The sequence below is a fragment of the Habropoda laboriosa genome, unplaced genomic scaffold (genome assembly GCF_001263275.1).
Source record: "Habropoda laboriosa isolate 0110345459 unplaced genomic scaffold, ASM126327v1 scaffold804, whole genome shotgun sequence".
In the NCBI taxonomy this organism is placed as follows: Eukaryota; Metazoa; Arthropoda; class Insecta; order Hymenoptera; family Apidae; genus Habropoda; species Habropoda laboriosa.
The window spans coordinates 256,619-265,128 of NW_017100896.1; the positions used below are offsets into that span (position 1 = coordinate 256,619).

At 43.3% G+C, this 8,510-nt stretch overlaps 1 protein-coding gene across 10 annotated transcripts in view; it reads left to right on the top strand.

The window, feature by feature from the left end:
- LOC108577524 (protein tramtrack, alpha isoform) overlaps window positions 1-8,510 on the top strand; it is a 46,613-nt gene that overhangs the window by 15,631 nt on the left and 22,472 nt on the right. Inside the window, exon 1 of one of the 10 annotated variants that reach the window (XM_017940687.1) lies at window positions 194-447. The exons of 4 other annotated variants lie outside the window; for them this stretch is intronic. The gene's annotated coding sequence lies outside the window, so the exon portion shown is untranslated. Of the gene's footprint in view, window positions 1-193; window positions 448-621; window positions 645-711; window positions 786-4,298; window positions 4,374-7,416; window positions 7,467-7,781; window positions 7,830-8,510 lie in introns of those variants that run through there. 5 more of the 10 variants (XM_017940695.1, XM_017940692.1, XM_017940693.1 and 2 more) reach the window with 5 other exon arrangements.

The window sequence follows — 8,510 nt, forward strand, 5'->3', positions numbered from 1 at the left end:
TCGGAATCACTCTGTCTTCCTCGTATGCTCCGTCTCTTTCTTCCTATCTCTCTTCCTCCCTCCCTCTCTTTCTCTCTCTCTCTCCCTCTGTCACACACATACACAGCCTGTCTCTCTTTTTCTCTCTCTTTCTCTCTCAAACTTATGTCGCGGTCGGGTATGGCGCTGCCCATAGGCGCCGATACGCCCCGGGGTGTCGAGGCTGACTCGACTCGAGTCGAGTCGTTCGTTCGTCCATCCGCCGACCATCCTCCCCCTTGTTGTGTTCATTGAGCCGCTAGTTCCCCAGTATGCCTCTGCAGTTGCTTCCCTTTTGAGGGAGCATCATTGTTGGTGTCGATCGTGTTGACTTCCTCTTCGTGATTTTCCCCCATCTGTATCGTATTTTCCTATTCGGCTAATGTAGCCTTCGACTCGCATTGCAATCGTTACCACGAACCATAACAGGTGAGTTGTGTATACATACCTTACTCGTCTTTGCAAACGCGCGAGATCAGATCAGTGCCACAGCCTCGAGTTCGAGCACGTGTCAGAACGTGCCTTTCGGTTACCAGTGTCACCACGCGCGCGTTAATTAATCTTTTTATTCCTATATTGTAGTGGAAAATTATGTAACTTGTGTTGCATCGGAGTGATCTATTAAAGTAATAATAATAACAATAATAATAAAGAAGAAGAAAACTGCTCGGTTGTGTAAAATGTTTATAATGAATTGATTTCGTAATTGAGCAAGTTTGTGGATAGTGGAGTAAATAGTGACATACACATTGATCAGTGCATTATACGTGCGTTGTGCATAATAATGTATTTATCATTTTACGATTTTCTATTACATTTGATTCAGCGTAGAGGTCTAGTATTTTTGCGAAAAATTGCAACGAACGATTCGTTAAAAAATTTCCTTCTCGAAGTAGATACATTTGATTTCGTAAATTTGAAAATACGTGTAGATATATTTTCTTTTTTTCAAAAATTTTGTACACTCCGCATGTCGTGTAAGAATTCAAAGTGCACATTTATCGTTAGTCGACGAGTCTAGTTATCTCAAACAGGGATTCGTTGTTATCTTTGAGATATAGGCATACTTGAACAAAGATTGAACTTAGCTTACAAAATTGTACGTCGTATAATTATTCGGCATTTTGGTTTGTAACGTAAACTACAAATGTAGGCATAGCTCGTAACGAAAATTTACGAGCATAAGTAATTAGTCCCCTTTGAACTATTGCATTTTTCAACACATTGCAATTTTTATGGTAATTTTCAAATACGTCATGTAAAACAGATTGGTAAAAAACGCGTTCATCTAACGACCTCCCGCCAAGTAAAATAACCTAATAACCACGTGGTTTGGACACGTGGTGCTTTACTGCTTTAGACTACTCCATTTTGAATAGTGCTTTCGTTTTCTACGTGTTGGTACATTCCGATATTTTCGAAATTTTTTCTCTTTCATGATATTAAAGTTAAAAATATTTAAAAAAACATGTTTTGGTGGCTATCAAGAAATATATCTTTTTATATGTACGAACATGCACTGTACTTACCTTTTGTTATCAAGATAAAGAATTATGTATATTGGTAGAATTTCGTGATTGACAGTTAGGATATGATAATCGAGTCATTCGAAATTTTTGAAAAACATTAATTATTATTATATCGAATTAAAAACTATATTGCGAATCACGAATCCGCTTGAAAAAGAAAAAGGTGATATAATTTACGCACAAACGATAAGTGTTAGCTTGTGTACTGAACCTCACATATTCGTACCCACGTATGTTTCGATGAGAACTTACATGGGACTTCCTGCGGGTTCTTGATTAAAGTAGCGTGACGATTTTATCATGGTACCCGCGAGGGGTTGAAGCGTCGATTATAGTGGTGATGATGGTGGACGCATGCTATAGGGAGGGTTCCACTAAATAGCTTTGTTCGTAGGGATTACCTTTTGTGATGGTAATAGTTCGCTTATTTATTAGTGTGACAAGTATCATTTGTTGATTCATCGTGGTGAATAGACTACTGTAATTTGGTCTTCCTTTATTCAAACTTCCCGCGCGTCTAGATGTAGGTCGATAATATAGGTCTCTACCATTACGATTCACAGGCTATTCTGCTAGGGGGGTTAGGTTAGTCATTTCATACATAAGAAACGATCAAAATAATACGTTCTTTCCAATTAGACGAGCATTTTTTCAAATCTGATTACAAAGAGAGGTAATAATTTACTTGTTGTATGTTTTAAAATGAATAAAATATCTACGACGTACAACGCTTGCGTGTGGGTAGTAACTTGTTAATTACTGTTCGTGATTGGTCAAAAGTAGTAGAAGTAACATTTTATAGTCAAGCTTGATTTTGCGTTATTTTTATATGTTTTAAATTGTTGTCGATGCTACGGATACGGAATAAGTTTAAAGGTTACTTTGTTAGAACAGTATGAGTTATGAATTTTTATTTTATGGGTGAAAAGCGTGTATGCTGTCTAAACGGTGTGCGCCTGCGCATTCGTGTAACGGTGATGACTGTGCAACGTGCTGCCTCTCCCTGTACTCCCCATCCGTTGTTCCTTTTATTACGTGTGTGGATTACGACTGCGTGGTCGTCAGGATATATCCATTACAAGAATGTCGGACTCCGACAGTAGTTTGCACTTTTGCCAACTCGTTGCAGTTTTGATTTTCATATAGATATAGTGTGACATTCATAAATTCGTTAATTGTTCGAGGGTCCTATATGTTTTTTGAAGAACCATTGTAAAGTTATTCCTTCGGTAACATTATGGTAAAATATTTTAATTGAGCAGTAATTTTCTATTCGTATCGTTAATTTTTTCGTCCAACCGACAAACCGAAGAGAAATGGTTAACAGTAGAAATTGTGGTAGAATGTATTTAACCTTATTTATTAATTACCACGATTTGATGATGTCATTTTTAACTGCGTGTTTGTGTTTTATTGTTCCTCGTGTTACACATTAGGTTATTTAGAGAAAATCGATTATTTATTTGACGATACTACACGAAAACAAATTCCTCAAGTAATGTTTCGGAGGATTTATTTCTGTTGGTCGTTCTTTTGTCTGAATCTCCTTTATCCTTGGAATGATTCACCGGGAATGGTGTGTCAACAACGATCCAGGCGGTTGGTCTAAAGTGGACGTTGTAGAGCAGGAATCGGGGTATACCGAGCACCTGTTTTCATAACAGCATGCAACTATATCGCGAAATGGGTGTTCAGCTTCGCGCCCTAGTTACACCTGCGTCTAGTATCGCGGAGGCACGTAATACGTTTGCACGACACTGTACATCAACCGAGGTTGCCACGTTTCTCGTGACTGCTTGCTTGAAAAACTGAGGTCGCGTTGAATAACGAGTTACAAGCAAATTATTAATCAATCCTGCAAAATCGACCGCTATCGATTCAGTCGAACGATTTTCTTTTTTCTCACACTATCGCAGTTTCCGTTCCGATACCGTTTCTATTCACGAATTAAACAATCTTATCTATTTTCAGATGGCATTTTATCAATGTTAGATATTGAAGTAAATGAAAAAAGTGACACGAAGTAAATCGTAATTTCGTAGTGGTCTATTATTCGTGGCGTTGATAAAACTAAAAACTGCTAATTGTTAACCTTCAAATTCAACGCAAGACTGTTTCACATCGTGCTTTATATTCTTCGAAATGAAGCGAATTTTTTTTATGAGAACTGGAAAAAAATTAGTGAAAACAAGAGGGGTGATCGTCGTAGCAATGCGCATCGAGGGGCGATCGCGTTTAACGGAGGGTCGGCAACGGTGCATAGATTTAATCGCTCTATGGGAACGGAACGTTGCGTAGGAAATCGCTGAAAAACCTCGCAGCGCATTGCAGGGTCGACCACTTTTATATATGTATACAGACGTACAAAAAAAAAGGAGAGATTTAAAAAAAGAAAAGGGAACACTGTGTTTGATTAACATACAGGCGTTCGTTAAAAGTAAACTAAGAAAGTACTGAATTAATCGTCGAGCGTTTTAATGTTGCATTCGAGAAAATCGTGTGCAAGTTCGATATGCATACGTAGCCACTTGTTCTTTTTTTTTTTCCTCTTTTTTTTCGTAAGTATCGCTGCTGTTGCCTGGTTTAAGTCATAAATTTTTATTTTCTTCGTCGTAAAGTGTTTTTATTGTGCCGTGAACAACGTTTTTTTCCCAACTATTCACGGAGGACCTTTGAACGAAGGATGATGTTTAGAAAAAGTTTCGAGACTCGAGAACGTTCGACTGTGAAAAAATGTAGGGTGGACGCCAATGCGCGCAGCGAGGTCGGCAGTCGTCGTGTCGGCGGAAGGGTGGTGGTCGTGAGGGCGAGGAGCGCCAGAGAGGGGTAGGTACGAGGTTGAGGAGGTGTAGGAGGGCGCAATGGCGGGTCGGAGGGGTAGGGTGCAGGCTAACAGAAAGAAAGATGGCCGACCTGTCTGTGAGTGCATGCGTGAGTGCGTGAGAGTAGGCTCAGACTCGTCTGTGTACATTGAATGATGTCTGTGGTGGTCACATGTCTGAGAGGGGCAAAAGAGCAAGCTCTCAGAGCTGAGATTTAACGTCTCGGCATCCTGTGACGACGGAGTGTACGATATTCTTATAGGGTTGACGATGTTTCTTCAATTCGTCCAAACAGTTGAAACTCTTTATTATTTTCTAATTGTTCGATTTCGAACTGTGGAAATTCCTCTCTGTATTACCGACACGTGTAATTATATAAACTACCGAGCGTCGTCATTCATAAGTTTTCGAATTAGGCCGATACTTTCGAAATGTTTATGGTAAATGAGGCTGCCGTTATTCTTTTAACACATCTCTTTTTTTCAATTCTCCACGTATTCCACGATAACGATAATTAATTATTTCCTCTCTCCAGGGCGAAGGAAAACAAATCGTTTCGAATATACCGAAAGGAAAATAAAAGGGCGTGACTTTTTCCATTCGTACGAACACGAATAAGCCGAAAAAACGCGTATATCCCCGATGTGTGTATGGTGTGTCGGTTCGTTGGCGAACGAACCAACCGACGAATCAGAAATGTTGCGAGTATTTCTCCACGAAGGCTCTAAAATGTGGGACACGTTCCTCGGTAGCCAATCCCTCTTCCCCTTTGCCGCAAAATTCTCCGTTAACTTCGTACCTGGTGCTTCCACTATACCTAACGGAATGAGCCGTACCTGTCCCTCGATGCCGACAAACTATCACGCGTGCACGCGTGCCTCATGCACATGCTCACACGCGGGCGCGCGCGCTCGGGAATGTGTGAACTGTGAGCGTGTTCATCGTTCCAAGCACATCCTGGCACTCCCCCAGTGGGAGGAGGTGCGACAAGGGACAGATATCCGAGTGCACACTTGCCTCACTCGATTTGAAACACTCTCGAATTATATCACCACCGCGGCGAGGAAAATCTGGTCGTCGGAAAGGTTACCCCAAATCGTCCTCTCTCTCTAACTCTATCTCTCCCTCCCTCCCTCCCGCCCTTCTTCTCCTCCTCCTCCTCCTCCTGCTCTCTCTCCCTCTTCCCTCTCGCTCTCACGTTTGCCGGGACTCGATTCGCTTCGAGCCGTTTATTTCGTCGATAGCGATATTGATTATCGTAAACCCAACCTAGTCGCTCGGTGCATTTTTTTCCCCGAGTCTTTGATTATCGATGCCTGAGGGGATGTGCCGAGAAGACACATTTTGTGGATCTTTCTTCTTTTTTTTTTTTATTACATTTGATTCCTGTGTAATTTTTATTGCCGTGACAGATTTCTTCCTTTTTTTTTGTCGTCTCGAACGAAATTTTGCGTCTTTTGTGCATCATGCCTATCCCTTTATCCGTTTATCTAGTCATTCCGCTTGTTCGTTGCACACTCGGTTGGCTTCGACCTCGATCCACTGTTAAAATTCGGTCGATCGATGAAGCAACCCTTATTCTAGACCGACTAACACCTCCGGATGTTCCTATTTGCTCTCTCTCCCGCCTGTCGTTTTCTTTTTGCTCCGTTTCTCGGAGCTTCCTTGATCGTTCTCACACACACACACACACACAAGTGCACAGTCATACACACACACTACAAAGTTTCCAAAGTAAAACCGCATTCGTGGTGAAAACTTGATAGAATGTTGAAACAACGGTGTTCGGAGTTTGGTTTTGAGGCTGACGATGGTGGTGGTGGTGGTGGTGTCATTATCTCTCGGACTCGAGTTGGTTTCACGCGCGAACGAGAGAAAAACAAAAAAGGGAAAAAACAAAAAAAAGAATATCTATCGGTGTGACGGCGGCAGTGCACAGCGTGACGGGCCGCAGAATTCCTGCAGAAACGATTTTGTCGACTGACACGTACATCCTTGAACGATGACTCAGTGGAATGTTTCTCTATCGTTACGTATCTCTCGGCTGACCACGGTTAGAATAATTCTAGGATAAAAACTAGCGCCTTTAAACGCTATTAATGGATCCCAGAATACCTAGTAGAGAAGACAGACAGGCACACACCACCTTTTAGCTTTAACCGTGCATGTGATGTGTGTACGAACCCGCATCCTCTATACGCGGAAGCGTCGAAACAGTAAAAGGTAGAAGGCACAAGCCTGTCAGGGGGAGGGGAAGGGGCGCGTACCTGAGTGAGTAAGTGAGCGAGTGAACGAGAGAGAGAGAGAGAAAGACAGAGAGAATAAGCGAGTTCGAGAAATAGAGAGAGTGAGAGAGATAGAGTGACAGGGAGGACGAGCGAGGATTTCAGGCTCTCGAAACGCAGCGGTATTTGCCCCGCTTTGTCGTTCGTTTTGTACCTCGGCGTGACTCTGCCGCTGGTGCTGATTACGCAATGCGTGGCCATGAGAGGAGTGGAGTCGTCGTGTACACGCGCGTTACAAACGCATACATGTACCCACGCTTTAAGGACGTGTGTGCGTCACAGCCAGAATGTAGCGCACACGTGTGCGTGACACGAATACGAATACGCGTGACGCACGTGCGTGAGCAACAGGCGTGCGTGCGTGAGTGTAGGTGCGCGTAGATTCTCGATTAGTCGCCACCGCCTGCGCAAGTGTACGTGTGCGCATGCGCGTGCGCGCTACCCGTGGCGGTTCGCCGCGCGCCGCCTAACGTGTACAGGGGCGCATCATCAGCTCTGTGTCATCGATGATGGCCCACATCTCTCTCGTGTTTACAACACAAATTTGTGATCAAGCACGCGAGCCGAGAGGTGTCCCGTGCGCTCTTGATGCGTTCTCCTCCAACCTTTTCTGTCCAGTTCCATGGTCTTTCATTCTGTCTACAAACCGCGACGCGTTTCTCTCTCTCTCTCTCTCTCTCTTTCTTTCTCTGTCTGTCGAGACGCGAGATACTCTCTTCTCCTCTATTCATCGCGGAAACCTCGTTGTTTTCGGGGTCAGCTGCGCCGGGAGACGCGTTCGCCGCGTTCCCTATGACACGTCGCTGGTAAATGTATGTGTTCTACGTGCATCCGACTCTCGTAACAACCGAGTAGTAGTGCGCAGAGTTTTTGTGTGCATCGTTGTTAGTTGCGCCTTGTAGATACGATGAATATATATACGTATATGTATGTATATACAGAGGCGTTGTACATAGGAACAATGGAGTAGGTTAGGATGATGATGTTGAACGGAGAGAAGAATTCACAGTGATGACGATGTCGATAGTAAATGGTGTGGTGACCGTGATAGTTAAGGGAATATAACGGGACGAAGTTCGTACGAGATGGACGAGAGCGTGTGTATACATGGTCGGGATAACCGAAAGCGGCTCTCTCGCGTTCGCTGCTGTTGCTGTTTGTCCGCGGTTCTCTCGGTACGCTCGTTTCTGTTTCTCGCTTACATTTATTGTGCAACACACATTTCGTCGATTCGTAATCGTCGTTCGTTCGTTCGTTCGAAACGTCCTTATCTATCGAATGAAAATGTTTCAACGACATGGAGGCGCGGCTATATTCGATTGGATAGCCAATGTTATATAGTTCTCCCGGTGTAACTCGACTCGATAGAGAGAAGTCGTAAATATCGTTTAATCGAGCTTTATCGGGTTCTGTATGGTGCACGCTCTTACGCGTGATCGAACGAATTGTGTATAGTCATTGGATCTCCACGATTCGCTTTCGTGCTTCCTATTTAACGAATTTCTCGATTTCCCGTTATTAGAGCGAAACGTTCGTTAATCGGCATTAAAGGCCGACTTCTACCATGTTCGAACGTCATGATACCCTTAATGAGAGGAATGATGCGGGACCATAGGAAGTAATTAACAGCTTAACTATGCCGCGAGGAGGAGTGTTCATTCGGTGCAGCTTGAATATAGAGGAGGAGGGGGAGGGGTAGGAGAGCAACAGCAGCGTGTTTCGTCACGCGGCCGTTATTGGTAACTTGAAAAGTATTCGACGAATCGACGACGATGACGTTTTCTCCATCGAACACACCAGAAAAAAAAACCTCTCTTTTTACATTTCGTTTCGTTAACTAGCCCGTGTGTGTTGTG